The 16,948-nt window shown below is 40.5% G+C and overlaps 1 long non-coding RNA gene across 1 annotated transcript; it reads right to left on the reverse strand.

The window, feature by feature from the left end:
* Window positions 1–15,588: 15,588 nt before the first annotated feature.
* Window positions 15,589–16,250, reverse strand: LOC115824247 (uncharacterized). The gene is made up of 2 exons (XR_004025647.1): window positions 16,145–16,250; window positions 15,589–15,868 (listed from the first exon to the last, which is right to left on the reverse strand). It is a non-coding gene; the product is annotated as an uncharacterized LOC115824247 (long non-coding RNA).
* Window positions 16,251–16,948: the final 698 nt, after the last annotated feature.

A 16,948-nucleotide genomic window follows, 5' to 3' on the forward strand; every position in this document is an offset into this window, starting at 1 on the left:
TAACTAACTAACTTCTTACTTCTGCTCAAAATGTCAGGCACAAAGCATGCCCAGTGACGAACTGATCGAGTTTTTGGCTCATAACTAAGGGAGCTGAGAACGTCGTGCCATTGCTCAGAAGCTGAAATTAAGGCAGCAAATTCAGTGGGCAATGGTTTGTGACTAACATTTTACTGTAAACGATAAACCTAGGGTAGCTGCTACTAAAGAAGCTGCTGCTGGATATGACAGTTAAAATTAATTGTGGGATCAGACAAAGCTCTCCTTATTCTTAAAGGAAATGACATTTCATTCACCTGGGACATCCCTCTTTTGTTATTGAGTGTTTGGATTTATGAATGTCCTCTGAATTTGTGGATTTTCTAGCAAAATTAGCTAGCGTTAGCTTTAGCTTAGTTAAAATGTAGGAAATAATGTCTAAGTTCCACTTAAATTGTGCAAATGAATATCTTTTTATACACTACGGCTTATCCATATTTCTCCCCTCCTTAACATATTCATCAGCTGAACTTCGAGAACTAATATTGCTTTTCCACTGCATGGTACCAGCTCGACTTGACACCACTCACTTTTCCAATAAGTAAATCTAGTACCTGGTACCCGATACTAATTTCTGTACCTGCTCCATCGTGGTTCTAAGCCAGCTGAGTAGGTATCAAAACATGACGCTAAACACTGCAGACTACTACAGTTAAGAGTTTCTAGTTGGTGTTTGTGTTTATTTCAGTCGCTAGCAACTCTAGCCTGTTAGCTACCATTAACTCTAAATTAGTATGAGTTATTGTAACAAAGGACGCTCTCAGCCACATTTTGGAACAGCATCTTGTTTTTAAACATGAAAAAGCGCTTTGACCAGCAGTTTCAGAAAAAGATGTTGTGTGAACACAGCCTAAACAAACAGTCTTATCGTTTCTCCCTCGTCACTTCTAAAAAGTCTCTGGCAACATCGCTAGCAGCTTATAACGCTGTCCATGGACAATAACGAAGAACATTTACTTGAGTACTGTACTTAAGTACATTTTGAGTATCTGTACTTTGAGTGTTATTTTTTTTGGAAACTTATGACTTTTACTCCACTACATTTGAAAGACAAATATTGTACTTTCGCCTCCACACCATTTCTATGAAGGTTCTCGTTACTCATTAGTTTGAAGCCAGCGGATGAATTTTCTTTTCTAAAACGCGATAGGCCATATTGTGTTCGTCACAGGAGAAAAACCAAAAACAGTAAACTACTCCAGTGCTTTGAGTCAAGTGCGTGCTGGCTGCATTTTTAACAATTGTTCTTGGCGGTTTTACTGATGGCTGCTACCACGGCAGGTGAAGATGATAAAGATGATGAAGATAAAGGTTCCTCACCAGAGCACCCATGGCTATATCTTAAGTCCGTGTTTGAGATTTTTGAAATCAACTGATTAACTGCTTCCCGTACACGTTTGCATGCTGTATTCACCTAACTTTTTCGTAGGTTGCTCCCTGCTCACTTGTGATGATATTCGCCACAGTAGATATGAGATGCGACTTGAAAATCAAGATTAATATGTTCGTGAATGTGTGACAAATCTGGTGACAGAGGCAGACCACAACTGCCACTGTTAACACAGTGTGTGAACACGGATGGAAACCAGTTGGCTTGGAAACCATTTGGGACATAACACCAGGTCTGTGTGAATCCACTGCTGACGCATACTAATAGTTAGCTAGCAAAAATGCAGAGTTAACGTCTCTGACAAAAGTCTTTTCAGAAATATATGTTTTAATCTTCTTAGATAAACACAGTACCATTAGTAAGGTGACGTGAAGGCAGTGGATTCACGTAGGACCCGGGCCCAATAAGTCGATGTGGGGTGGGGGGGCAGGAATCAAGTGGTGACGAGGGTCATCCAGCTGTTTCACATTTCAGGCAATGCTATGTAGTAGAAGTAAAATTAGTGTAGCCTACAACATTACGATATGTTCATCCTTTTAAGGCCAACCTGAGTAAACCTCGTGCCTATTTAACTGAAGCTATACACTGTCTTTTAGAGAGGGAGCATTTGATTCAACTGTGTTTCTATAGGCTTTGTAGCATATTCCACAAGCTTTTCATTCGACAGGTTCTACAAGCAAGTCAGTGCATTCAGTAGGTCGTTTCAGATTCATTAGGCTCTGTAAATGCATTGTGGCAACAATACAACGTGTTGACATTAAAAAGAAAATGCACTTTTGAATAAAGTATTTTTAAAGGCAAGTACACTTTTTACTACATGTAAACATTTAACAGAACAACTTTTCCTTGTATTGAAGTAATATTTGACCAGGAGTATCTACACTTTTACCCAAGTAATGGGGTTGTGTACTTTGTCCACCTCTGCATTTGACATCACATTGGCCAATATCTACATAGATGACAAGCTCCTGTTTAATGTTTTACCTCAGTTAATAGCAGAGCAAATCACATGGGCTATGACTAACTCACCAAGAATTTGACAAGTTATCTGATAGTTGTAGTGTTAAAACAAAAATGAGTGTAGCGAAGACATCAAACACTAATTATTTTGTTCTTGAATTTGAAATCTCAAATTTGCAGTACTAGTACTTTCTCAAAAAAGGGGAAACATAGAACTGCCTTTAAACACTACTCACAAAACTTCTGTTGTAGACTTCCCTACAAGTGAGTTACATAAAAGAAAAGTGGAAGAATTGAAATCTTAATTTGCCACACAGCAGTTGGTTTTCGCAAAGCTTAACACAAGAGAGAAAATGATAACCATTGCATCATTTCGTGTGAGCCACGTAATGGACAGCATGAGGAAAGCCGTGTGCTCAGCTCAGGCAAAAAGCTTAAAGCACAGACAATTTTGATTGCACTGTCACAACATTATCTCCCTCCCCCTCGTGTTCAACCTACCAGCATTCAGCATTACTAGACTACTGATCACTGGTCTCAATTGCCAATAACCTCTCTCACCTGTTTCCTGTTCATTTACCTGCCAGCCCTGTGTGTGTATATATACACACCCCTGTGTGTTCAAGTTACAGAGTCGTCTTGTTTGTTGGGTAGTCCGAGCCTTTTTTAAAAAAAAACAAAAAAAAAAAAACAGTTTTGTTCATAGAAACAAAATAGTTAAAACTTATAAAATGACAGTGCTGGATTTTGAAGCAGAAATGCCATATGATGCAGTATGTCAATATATACAGATCTGTGTAGATAGCCATTGTAATTGATGGGACACTTACCGGCCAAAAACATGTTGGAGTGTGGAGGGGGGGAAAAAAGCAATAGACTTAAGGTTCTAAAGAGATTAAAATGATTGTGTTTCAGGAAAGATGTTCAGAAACATAGCAAATTGTGAAAACATCTTTTACCATTAACTGACATCTCAACCGTACGGTAGAGGTCTATAATTTCTTTAAAAAGGGTCAAGTTATGAAAACTGTTATTGAAATAGGTGATGGAAAAATTATTTAACCATAAACACCTATTACTAGAGCACCAAATAACAATGAGTGACAGTTAAAGGTGTAGGGGTTGCCCAGCCTGTAGCCTATACTTCCCTTAATTCCTTGCTTGACCTCACGGCTAATCTGAACCCATCTTCTCAGCTTTCGCTGTAATGGTATTGGATACAGCAGTAAAACAAGATACAGTGATGACGCAACTTCGCCATGAAACCGCGGAAATTCCTAGCAGCTGTTCTCTCTAGCAGTGGGTGTTCCTACCTGCATAAAGAGACACCATTCTCTCTGGCTGTGAGTTCCCTCTCTGGAAGGGACCCTCCCTGCCCAAAGAGACACCATCTCTCTGCAGAAGAAAAGAACAAAAACAACAAAGCAGGATATGTCCCGAACTTCCGGCCAAAGTTTTAATATACTTTCCCTCGCAGCTGTGACTAATTTCAAACAGTTAATTATACTGTAACACACGCAGTATTCGCCAGAGGAATGGCGACCGGATCCCTTTTTGTTTCTTAAAACGTCGACGAACTCCAAGTTGGATCCCTTCAGTATCATCAGACGAGCGACTGAGCCCCGAAGATCTTCAACCGACAAGGAAAGAACTTCTCTCTGGACCTGCACGTCGTACTGCAAAAAATAAAGTTTCATCAATAAAATGTCCCAAAATGAACCAAGAAATTATGTGGGATCATTCTTGTCCTGTACCATCACAGTATGTGCTTTTGAGGGTTATTTCAAATTTCATACATTGTTTAACTGCATTGTTATGTAAAATTATTATAGCCAACGAGTGACAATTTTAACACTACAAACGGTCTGTGCTCAACGTCTGTACAACCTGAAAAACCAAATGACGTTAGCCAGGAATGTGTCTGAAGAGTGGCATGACCTGTTACAGATGTGCACAAGCACGGCCAAACCATGTCATGTGACTGTAAATGATATTTTGGAATGTGTGGACTTGTGCCAAAGAAGCCTCGACATGGGACACATTTGTCTGTACATACATAACAGATGTTTGTGTAATCAAATTGTCGAAAAATGAATCAGTAAATGTGTGTAAAGCAGCTGAAATATTATTGAATGTTTTTTTGCTTGAGAGAAACTGATGCCTGTGTTAAATTTTGACATCTCCTGAATTCTTTGTGTTGAAAATAAAAGGTGTGAATCAAAACATCTGTCATTATTTGTCCGGTATTCAGTTGTAGGTATCATGACAGAACTTTAGAGGTAAGCAAAATCACTACCTGAAAAGCCTGCATACATCTGCTAATATCTATCTTTTTATCTAGGGACAATAGAGGAAACCTGGTTCCTCATTGAGTGATGTGCTGCCAGTGAAGGACTGTTCACTGGCAAGCGAAACTCGAAGAATGGATGGGTGTGTATGATTTTGAGTGATTGCGTCAGTGCCTGAAAGTGTGTTTGTGTGGGGTAGGGTGAAGGTCACATATGTGCATCTTCCATAATGATTAATACCTTATCGACTTAGAGCACATTCTAAGAGGCTGTAATGCTTTACTAAAATGAAGAAAGGAAAGAAAGAAAAAAAAAAACAAACCCTTGTCACTTATTTTGCCCGGAATCTCTGTGACCACTTCTGGGCTTGGCATTACTGCCAAGCAGGCCAGAAAGAAATGGAATAATTTAAAAGGAGAATTTTAAATTATAAGGTAATCTGCCTGTGTCTCTGCTTTGTATAACATAATGAGAGACCAGTCCTGAGATTTGTTCTAAGGGACATCAGCTTAAGCAGCAGACTGTGAATATGTTCAGTAACCCAAATTATAGTAACTGAAACCCATTTTCAGGAGCTTAGGGACCCATCCACGGGCAAAGCACCTAATCCCTCCTCCTCCTCCGCATTTTGGCTTTTCTCACCCAGATCCTCCTCATCAGTTGCGCTGCTTCCTCCCCGGCTTAACGGTAAAGAATACCAGCAACCACTGCCTGATCCATTGTTCATGTTTTGTTAAGGTTTTTATTCGACTTTATTTTACTCCTCAGCAAAGACAAACCACTTCCACCAGAACTATGAACTCCCATAACTATTTCCTGCTGCTGGCCCTTTAGACACTCATCGTGAATGTATTCTTTATCAATACTTTTAACATTTTCATAAATGAAAATACACCAATTTGCCTGCGTTAGTTATGTTTTTTTTTTTTAAATTGTAAATATAAATTACAGTGAAGATAGATGAAAATGCAGGGTCTCGAGGCAAGAGTCTTGAGTCTAACTGATCTTTCAAGTCAGCAAGAACACTGCTGCTCCAAATGCAGTGTGTGTGTGTGTGTGTGTGTGTGTGTGTGTGTGTGTGTGTGTGTGTGTGTACACACACACACACACACCCCCAAGGTGCCCTGCCACTACTGCAGGCCATCAACATCAAAACAGTACCTGGAGCCTGTCTTTCAGTCAATTATTGACCTGCAAAAAGTGTACCATTGTGCTGCTGAGGAGAAGATGCTGAGACTGTTATCAAGGCAGGTGTCCTCAGAAGAATTTAAGCGGCAGAACCTGGGTCTTTACCATCCAAACAAGGGCCAGTGTAACACCTACTGCTCTTTCAAGTTTGGCAACTTGCCAGATAATGAGTGGCAGGACCACCTTCTTAAAAAGGAAAAAGCCTGTGCAGCAAAAGTGCACGACAAAAATGATGCGAATGACAAGACCATGGTTGTCTGCATAGATCTGCGTATACATTTTTTTTTTTTTTTTTTTGAAAATATAGAAGGCAAAGATGTTCCGAAAGGAGGTGACTTCAGATCCCAAACAGTACTTCTACAACCTGCGAGTGAGGGGGAGGGAGATGGCTTTTTCAAATTCTCAAAGCCATCAACAATGCCCTGGAGGCACTTGATGCTGCTGAAGAAGTCAAGCGGGAGGTTGCTGCATCTCCTCAATGAATATCACTGAAGTGGTCCAGAGTGGATTCCTTTACGAACACCAGCACTGATGATTCGCCAGCCTCCGTAAGTTCACATAGTATGTGTTTTCAAGTTCTAATTCTTGGGTTAAAATGGTGTTACTATCTGACTCTAGCAATTTGCCCTGTGTTTTGTCTTTACAGCAAAGGAATGTTGGTGATAAGGAAAAACAAATAAACCCTTCTCAAATAAACAGATCTCAGAGAACAAAGAAAAAATTAAAGAAAAGTCTGATGTGATATGCTGTAAAACACTTCAGTGACAGTAATAACGTAACAAAACACCAAATATTGTGATTCTTTTAATTGCATTCTTAAGTGAACGCATGAGTTTCATGGTCAGTTTTCTAATGTATCTAGAGGTTTTGTTTTTTTTTTCCCTGATACACCCTGCCAACTTCTCTAGAGGTGAGAGCACCATGGCCTTCCAAAGTAAGACACTTATTCTCTAAATGATCTTTTGAAAAGCATTTGCTGCCATTCCACAAACTGCATTCAGTTTCCTAATCAGCAGGGTCAGAACTCAGTTGACCAGGACCAAGGTTTGATGTATAATATGTAATATGTGTTTCAACATGCTGTTGCAGAATTTGTGATAATATATGTTCATAATAATAATAGTAGTAATAATAATAATAATAATAGTGGATGATTGTTTTCATAAATTCATTAATGATTTAATTGATGCGGTCATAATTTTTTGTACATTCTGTATGTACCAGTGAAGAAGTCTTTACATAAGACAAGGAATCAGACACAATATCCAAAAGTTACAGTTCTTTGAAAAATGTATAAAAATCTCAAGTACTACTCCGTAACCCCCCCCCCCCACACACACACACACACACACTTCAAATGGCAACAGATCACAGCTAGTCCAACATTCTGGTCATCAGGGCCTCAAAACCCTGCTGAGCAGACTTCAACTGTGCTAATGTCTCCTCGTGGCGCCGCTGACTGGTGTCTTCTGCATCTCGTAACAACTGCATGAGTTCGTCATCCACCCTTCGACGTTTGGGAGGCGTCAGTGTGGCAGCTGGTGTTCTTTATGGGCTGGATGCTGTGTCAGTGAATCCTGTGACACTGTTGCAGTGTCCCACAGCCTCAGGTCTATGCACCTCTAGCCCCTCTGCTGTCCCAACAACAGGGAAGACAACATCCGTCTCGCGATAAAACTGGAAGCAAATGGTTCCCTTCCCTGTACTTTCATTGTTGTCCTTAACTTTCTTGTAAGTGTTTAGGCCAAAAGCGTCGACAAGTGTGTTCCATTTCCTGGCGACCTTATCAGGGCAGAAAGACTGTACGAAAATGGCCTCCCAACTTTTCTGCTGCATCCTTCCATAGCATTTTTATTTGCCATGGCAGTTTTCAGCTGTACATTAAGGTCTTTTAGACATTTTGGGAGACAGTCACACAAAAGTAACAGGTTAGAATGCACAACATTAACATTTAGTATTGTTATAATTATTATTATTTAACCTGTTATGGTGTGCATGTTTGCAGCTTCAACCAGGTTAGCAATGATTATTAACTCTTCATTATAGTAGTATGTGGTGGGGTCATACTACTTACTTACTACATACTTACAAACAAACGGATCTGAATTTAGTTAAACCACCTTCTGCAGCTCCGTAGCTAGGAAGATCAAAAACCTGAGTTCAAAAGCACGAGTTCAAACTCGGACAGCTTGCAGCAAATCTTTAGGTAAAATTTCAGCAATCAGCTGCGTCGTTCTCTCGACTCTGCTAGCATTGCATGTTTGTCTGACTGTAGTTTATTCGTGTCTGGCTAGCGTCTTCATTTTCGCTCGATATTATGTGTAGTAGAATTGTCAGCTTTGTGCTGCATAACTTGCACTGCACTGTGTTTTGTTAAATTTTGTCAAGTGTTTCCAAACATCACTGCATGTTTTTGAAGCCATTGTTAGCTATACAGCTAGTTCTACAGCTTTGGCCTAAACTTAGTTTGGTTCAGTTAAATGAGAGTATAAATACATGAGCAATATCAAATAGAGTATTGTGTGTATGTTTATGTAATCACAAACAATAAAATCTATTGTATTTACATGCACTTTTTAAAAATATATATACAGTTTAATTCCGGTATCTTAACTATTCGTGTTGTGTTTGTGGGTGAAATTCTCAGCCTGGGCCAAATGAGACTGAGTCCCAACGCCACACGATACCCGTTCTGAGACAAAACAATAGGAGTCTAACAGTGAGTCAGATGCAGTGTAAGTTTATTGTATAGTTCAAAAGACATACAAACTGAGTCAGGTCCCGGGGAGTCACTGACGCCCTCTCACAAAGCACCGGTTTTTATACATGTTTTCTCAAAAAAAAGATACACATTACTTTGTCTCATCGTCTGTGGGGCACCTCTGCCAGCCCATCTTCACAGACCCCTCTCATCGCTGGTTTATGTCACTTTATTATTGTTTAGTTCCTTTAGGTTTACCATACGTCGCCACCAATATTTACTGCACTGCTAAGTGGTGGAGTAAGATATCACAAACCTGGAATATTTCACCTTCTCCATATATTATGACTGACCACAATACTCTGGCAGAGGCGCCGACCCTCTCACATGCTGTCCCCTAAAGGGCCACACAGGTCTCTTCTTTCTGAACAAAGAGAACTTGATGCTTCTTGCAATACAAAGGATTGTATAGTTATAGCTGTTAATATAAACGATTACATTGATTCACTCCTATAATAATGAATACATTATTGTTACTACAGTGGTTATCTTAAAGGAGAGTAATTTTTCTCCAACACGTTTTTCAAACTTAAATCGACAAACTTTTTTGCGCAATCGAAAACAGGGAGTTACGAGACTTAAAAGACGCACAGGCTGTGGCATGATGAAATGGAAATGTATGCTTAAGTCATGTGGTCAATTGATTTATTTCACCTCATAGAATCCAGGCTGTAGCAATGAAAGTCAAACGTTTTATTTATGTCTATTTAATTAACGGATCCATTTCATTTCAGTCACCCCCCCAAAAAACCCAAAACAAAAATGAAAAAAAAGAAACAGTTCAGTCACTCAAACTGTTTGAAAGAATTGGTTTGCTAAGATTAATCGAACTACCCACCACTAATGATGAGATACATAACGTGCTGCCTCATCCTAATGAAATTAGGCTACTCTGCCCAATTAATTATGCAGCAAACCAAATGATAAACTAATGAGAATTGGCAAAGAATTTTTTCACAACCATCTCGTAACTGAACTGGATATTGAACCCTGACCTTTTGTTACATATGCAGGAGCTTCAACTGAGGCAGAAGTTCCACATCTGATGTCACCACTTCCAAATTAAGGGTTACCTCTTTGTAACACTCTACAAGATCTCTAACTTTAATTGTTTTTTGAATGATTTATCGAAGAGAGAAGCAATTGTAGCTTCAGTAAGGCCACAGTCCACTGTCTCGCCGTCCACGTCATTATCCTGAACACAAAGCAATGGATAGTTGGTATATCATTAATGTTTGTCGCATTAACAGCAAGTACATGCAGAAAATGCAACTCCATTTTCAAAAAAGGGACGATAAATAAACTGGAAATACAGAAACAAAGCAGTAGTTTATAAATTTACTTAGACTTGTATTCAAACAAAACCAGTATAACAAAGGGGTTTCATGTTTTATCATTTTAACAGGTTGCCTCACCTGTAAGAACTACAGAATTAACTTGAACTAAGGGCTATATTCAGAGTCAGAGCACAAGCCAGTCTTCAATAATCTTTCACTTTAAAATGTTAAAGGGACTCGTCTCTGTCACCTATCCATTGATTAGCAGGACATGATAACATTAGCTATGAATTTCATTAAGGTTACCACCATTAAGTAGGTAAAATTAGCATGTTTTACCTACTTATAACGTGGCTAGGCGGTCAAAAGCCTGCCGAGTCATTAGACAAGGACACTGTTGCTGACAAATAATGATCGCTAGATGGTGCTTCTTGCACAAAGCAAATAGTTTGCTTGCAAGATCAACTTGCGTTCGGCAAGTTGCTTATCATTCATTTCCGTGTTGATAGTCGGTGAATATTTCATTAGGAAATGAATTTGAAGCAGGGAATATTGCGCTTTTATTCCATGTTGCCGTTTTGCGTTTCCATTTCAAGTGGAGATATTCGTCCGACAGTCCAGAACAATAGCCCTAGGTGTGATCCCAACCCCCTTAGGCTGTTTTGCAAGTGCCTTTATCACCACTGGAAGGCTTTTATTGCATTTGGCTTACATGTTTGGCAGATAAAGTTTTGTTTCCTGAACATCTGCCGATTTGGCACTGTCTCAACTCAAGTTCCCTTCAAACTGTGCTCAGGACGTGTACGTTGCTTTATCAACATTCCAAGCACAGCTTTGGTGCTTTCTTGGGCATTTGCCACAGACAAGCCATTCAGACGTCATAAGCTTTGTTCCCTGAACGTCGGCCGACTTGAAACAGTGAGGAAATAGTCTTGGCTAGTTTCTTTGTGCCACTGTCAGTCGCAGCTATCTGATGCATTGTGCTCGTTATGACCGTGTCATGAATCGTTTGATTTGCTCACCAACTCAAGTTCCCTTCAAACTGTGCTCGGGACACGTACATTGCTTTATCAACATTCCAAGCACAGCTTTGGTGCGTTCTTTGAGCATTTGCCACAGACAAGTCACTTACATGTCTGGCAGATGTCACTGTCTCCTTTTCACAGGCGGAGAGGGAGTTTCTAGCAAAAGTTGCTTGCATGCTGTCGCCCCCGTTGCCTTTACCATTTTCTGGTGCGCACATAGTTCTTACCAGCTCGAGAATAAATTTCCTTCTGCTTATGGTGACGTTCATGCACTGTTTGTACAGAACATGTGCATTAATCACAGCCAGGTCTAGGAGGTTGTAAAACACAGCCACAGGTCAATGGTGGCTGCCTCCCTTTACCGAATACACCCGTGCCATTTGATCCATTACATCAACGCCAACTTTAGTGCTATTGTAGTAGGAAATTGTTTCAGGCAGTTTCTTTGCGCCATTATCAGCTGAAACTGTCTGATGCATTGTGCTCAGGATGCAAACATTTTTCTTTGGCTTTGCCTGATAAATGGTGAGTGTAACTTTTCCAGCCCTCAGCACCTTGGTGGAAAATCTTTCAGACTGTGCCTGGGCATCTCTTGTCTGTTTTTATTCATTGCACCAACAATGGTGGCTTTGTTCGCCAAAAGATTGTTTGCCAGTGCCAGCGAGGTGAAGAAATTGTCTGTCGTGACATTTCTTCCTTTCCCCAGGAAAGGGTCCGTGAGACGCATTACAATACTGTATGATTGCCGCTGACCAGCCGGCCTACTGTCATCTTTCCCTAGATAGGGAATTGCGTTCAGCATGTATTTTGTTTTGACATCAGCAGCCACCCAGAATTTGATACCAAATTTGTTTATTGGCCATGTACTGAGTGAAATGACAGCGCGACTTGGTCGGGAACAGTTGTTCCTCTACAGTTATGCTCTTACCAGGTGTGCAAGAATACTGTTTTTCACGAATTTATCGAAAATCTCGGATATCATAGCAAATTTGTCACAAGGCAGGCAGCCCTTGAGTTCTTGTCATCAAAGCGTGGATAGCACATGATATCTCGGAATTTCTGTCAAGACATTGTCTCTTTGAAAATGGGATTTCCCAAGTCAGCAGACCAGTACTCATCCAGGTTCATGCTTTTACCGCCTGTAATGTCTCTTAAATTAGAGGAGACCCACGATTGCTTTAGTTCGTCAGCTGTCAGTTTGAATTTATCAGCATTATTTCGGTCAGCTTCGCCTTGAGTGTATTTTTGAATCTTTTCCCACATTTGTATCACACAAACTGCTCAGTGGACTTGTAATATGGCCCTGGGGTTTCTCTCATTATATTGCAGTCTCGCACTCTGCCCTGAGGGTTGCCAGCAGTTTGTTCAGCCCATACCGTGCCATCTCTAGCCTCTTGAAATGAGCCCCCCGCACACTCAATTTCAGAGTCTGATTCAAGGTTCAGATTGAATTTGCTTCTGCACTCGCTCCCATCTCCATCGGACACCTCCAGACAAAAAGTAAGAACTGGGGAGTATTCCAGAAAGTGGGTTTAGTGAAAACTCAGTTTGTTAACCCTGAGATGAAGGAAACTCTGGGTTTTCCATTCCAGAAAGCGAGGTTTTCTTCAACAAACCTTGAGTTTCTCCCCAATTCCTCCCTCCGGCTGAACCTGAAGCAGCTGTGAAACATGGTGTGTCCTTTCATTGCTAACCCGATCGACGTTGAAGCCCAAATTATTTGCATTGCCTAACATCGGGAGAGGAGTTTGAGACCCCAATTAGATGTGCCTTCATTTCCTTATTTGAACAGTATTCTCTGGCCTTACATTTGTAATGTTACACACCATGGACATGCTCTCACATCAGAGCAAATTCTTTGCGTTGCTCTTTGTTTTTTTGCAAACAGGAGTTTTTCTTTATAACATTGGCGACAAAGAACATATTGGGAAAGCAACAGTTTGTAGAGCCGTGAGAAAAGTGTCCCTCGTACTTAAACGGATACTACACATTTTTGTTGTGCTTCTTGGGCACAAACCTCTAAGGACCATCAAAGAGGCAATCCACAGGATTGCAGGAGACTGATGTAGAAATCATTCAGTTAATGACGATATTTTAAATTACATTCTGTTCATGATATTCTGCTGCGAGCTCAGACTGGGATCAGTAGGTAGTTTTTATGTTGTAGGATTTCCTAATGTGATTGGCTGCATTGATTGGCACACAGATCCCCATCACTGCTCCTTCAGTTAATGAAGCAGACTATGAATAGGAAGTCATTCCACAGCATTAATCTGCTAACCAGGATATTAGGCGACCAGGCATTTAGGTGTCTTAAATCGGCATACTGTTGGGGGTTAAAGCCACTGAATAACAAAATAACCACTGAATAACATTTACTTTGTTTCATATGTGAAATATGATTAAAACCAAAATGAGGTGCAATCATGAGCCTTTAGGCCTAAGTAAAATGTTTCTTACCTGTTTGAAGTATGTTTTTATATTTCATTTTCAACTGCTGCCAAGTGCGTTTTGTGCCCAGGGGATTGTATCTAAATGAAAATAGAATTTTATTCAATAACATTCCACCACTTTCACCTGTAATATTAAAGGAAAGTGATGTTAAATGAATAGACTACTGCCTTCAAACTTGTGCATTGACTCGGGCAGCAATTGTCTCCCACACTAATTGTCTCTGCCGCCATGTTGCTTTGTCTTCTGAAAATGTGCTCATACTCAGTATAAGTGCGCATCAGAACTTCGAGCTCCATTGGGGTGAAGTACGACGATCTTTTTTTCTCACCGGTTGCCATGGCTTTTTATAGTCGTCATGCACATGCTTAACTCAGAGTGAACGTATTAAGAGTTGATTAAACTAACTCAGATCAGCCGTTCTGGAACCGAAAACTCTGAGTTGATTAACCCTGAGATAGGAAACTCCGAGTTCAGGATTAAACTCAGAGTTTGTTAAACCTGCTTTCTGGAATACACCCCCCCCCCATTGATCTAAATGAATGAAAATAATCACACCTAACATATTTGTGAAATTGTAGTTTACATTACTAGCACCAGTAGTACTAGCTACCCAGCTGCCACTGGATATGGTAGTTGAAATGAACCTTTTCATGCCCAAGTTCTTTGAAACAGCAACGGTCCCCCCAGCCCAAGTATTTTTGCACGCGAGTTGCAAACATTCTAAAATTAAAGTTCCACTCTGTTTAAATTAAATTCCTTTAAATTCCTGAAGCCAGGTAAACCTGAAAACGTGTTTATGTAAAAACGTTTCTCCGTACACACTATAGTTTTCATATGGTTTATGTCCACACCAAAACCCTGAAACCCCTTATTTGACTGTACGCCCTTTTGGTTATGAATTATCCCACCATCAACTACTTGTTCAGCCATGTTTCACCCAAAATCGCCGCTCCATGTAGGGTTTGACCGCTGTTGAGGTTGTTTTACAGCTCGTAAACACAGCAAATATAAAGCTTGTACTCTACGTTGGATCAGTGCATGTGCATTGTACAGTATGACGATCTGTGACTAAAGATAGATTAGCACATCTGATAGACAGAGCTCCATTTACTGAATTTCGCCCGTCATATTTGTTGTGGTGTCTCCAGCACAAACTTTTGGGATTAGACAAAGCTGTCTTTATTTTTACAGAAAATACAGCAAATTTCATTTGGTCCACCTGAAAATCCTTCTTTAGTGATCGAGTGTTTGGATTTATGAATGCCAGTCCTCTGAATTTTTGGATTTTCTAGCTAAATTAGCTAGAGGCATTTCACCCCAGTGGTGAAAAAGTACAAACATGGTTGCCTTAATCAGCATTCTTGCATTCACACAGCTTTTCCACATTTCTCCTCAAGAGTTTGATGTTATTTGATTTTTCATCATCTCCCTCCCCCTCATGTTCAACTTAGCAGCGTTCAGCACCACCAGACAACTTATCTGTGGTCTCAATTGCCAATCATCTGTCTCACCTGTTGACTGTTCATTCACCTGCCCTGTGTGTGTGTATATATACACCCATTTGTGTTCAAGTTACAGAGTCTACTTGTTTGTTAGACAGTCTGAGCCAGTCCTTCGTCCTTTTATCATTGTTTCTTGTTTGTCTGGAAAACCCTTGTCTGTGTATTTAGTGTGTATAGTGAACTGAGGCAGGAGAAAAGATGCTTTAAGCACTTTCTAGAGAGCTGTATTATAGGCAGCATTTTAAGTCATGCACCATGAAGGCTGTTTCAAATCTTAGATACCTTCAATGTGCTGCTTAAAAGGTTCTTGCATTTTGGTTTTAAGGCAACATCTCATGCATCCCTGATAAGGCAATCTTAAAACGCATTGTGACAAACTTTGAGAAATTTTTCATGTTGGCAGATGTAGAAAGTGGCAAGCAGTCATTTCCAAATATAAGTTGTGTACAAAAGACATTGTATTTACAGTTTCAGCCATGTCTCTCTGTATTTTCCATTGTCTCAAGGACATTTTGGATAGGGATTAGCATGCCAAGGCTGTTTCAAAAAGCCAACATATTGGCTTATCTAGTTAACCCCTTACTGCACAGGCAAGTTCAAGTTCATTTTCAAATGACTTGCACTACTTCACTTTAACACTAGTTATATGAACAGCACAATAGTCATTCAGGGCTTAAATTGAAGCAGACACTTGGGCCCAGACATTCATTCACCTCCTGGCTTTTATTTCCTTCATTTAGGTTACATTTAAGGCCATCAAATACAGGAGAAAATGTCAGAAAAACAAAAAACAGCTTCTATTTTTGGAGTTTACAATGTGTGTCTGGATGCTGGGGATCGACAGTCAGTCAGGCTCTAGATTTCCTGATACACCAAGGTCTTGGCACATTCAGTACAAAATTTGGAGCAGATACATAAAAGTATTCAGGTGCTACACAGCAATTTCCAAGTGGTACGTTCAGGCGTCTCCAAGTATCCTCCAACCTGTCCAGAGACAAAAAAAAGAAGTCTGTCACTGTACATCAAGTGTGTGTGTTTTTTTTGTCTCGTGTCATAGAACAGACAAATGTCCATTTCAGACCAATATTAATGTCTTTCAAGGAAATCAACATGATTGCTCATTACCCTATCCCAAGTGTAAAAATGTACCCTTCAACATAACAGAACAGTCATCACAACAGTCTTTTACAGGCAACTCAAGTGCTATTGTGGTGACTGAAAAATACAGAGAAACTTAAAAAAAAAAATGGGAGAGCTTACCTTTGTGAGTGAAACAATACTCTCTTGGACACAAAGCAGTCCAAACCAGAGCCCCGTTAGCCAGAACAGTTGCGAGCTGTTACCACCTCCTACGACATGGACGAGGGGTTGGATTTTAGGAGGCAAAAAAAAAAAAAAAACCTCAAACTAAAAAACAAAACAAACAAAAACAACAACAACAACAAAAAAAAGGGAACAAACTGAAACTAAAGAACTAAAAGAAAAAAAAAAAAAAACCCAAGTCTGTGCCCCTATCTGCTATGCAGATCATGCCACTCTGTAAAACACAGCCGGTTCACAACTATGCAGAGTGGGACGTCACAAGATCTGCACTTGTAGATAGTTTTCCTTTGACAGTGGACACATCTTCTCCTCCCTTTAGTGGCTTTCAGGTAAGGGTCAGCAGACACCTCACAAACTGGAACAGGGAAGCATCCCTCTGGTCTCTGCCCTGGACCCTGAGGCAGAGATGAGGACGATGCCTCACTGGTGGCCTCTCCAGATCTGGATGCCTGTGACTGCCCACCCTTAGCCAGCTCCATGCACAGAAGCTCCCTGAAGCGCTTCTGTGTCAGGGGCTTCTGCTGCCTTGCCACCGCCATTTCTTTGTGGATGATGAAGCTGTTCACCACCGCAATGTCAATGAAGTGGAGAAACAGCTTCACATACCACCGCCTGCTTTTCTGTGTCACGGAGAAGTACTTTATGAGGGCGTCCGACAAGTCCACACCCCCCATGAACTTATTGTACGCCCTCACAGGATCTGGCACAGGGATGTCTTGGATGGACCAGATGCCGTCTCGG

The sequence above is a fragment of the Chanos chanos genome, chromosome 11, assembly GCF_902362185.1.
Source record: "Chanos chanos chromosome 11, fChaCha1.1, whole genome shotgun sequence".
In the NCBI taxonomy this organism is placed as follows: Eukaryota; Metazoa; Chordata; class Actinopteri; order Gonorynchiformes; family Chanidae; genus Chanos; species Chanos chanos.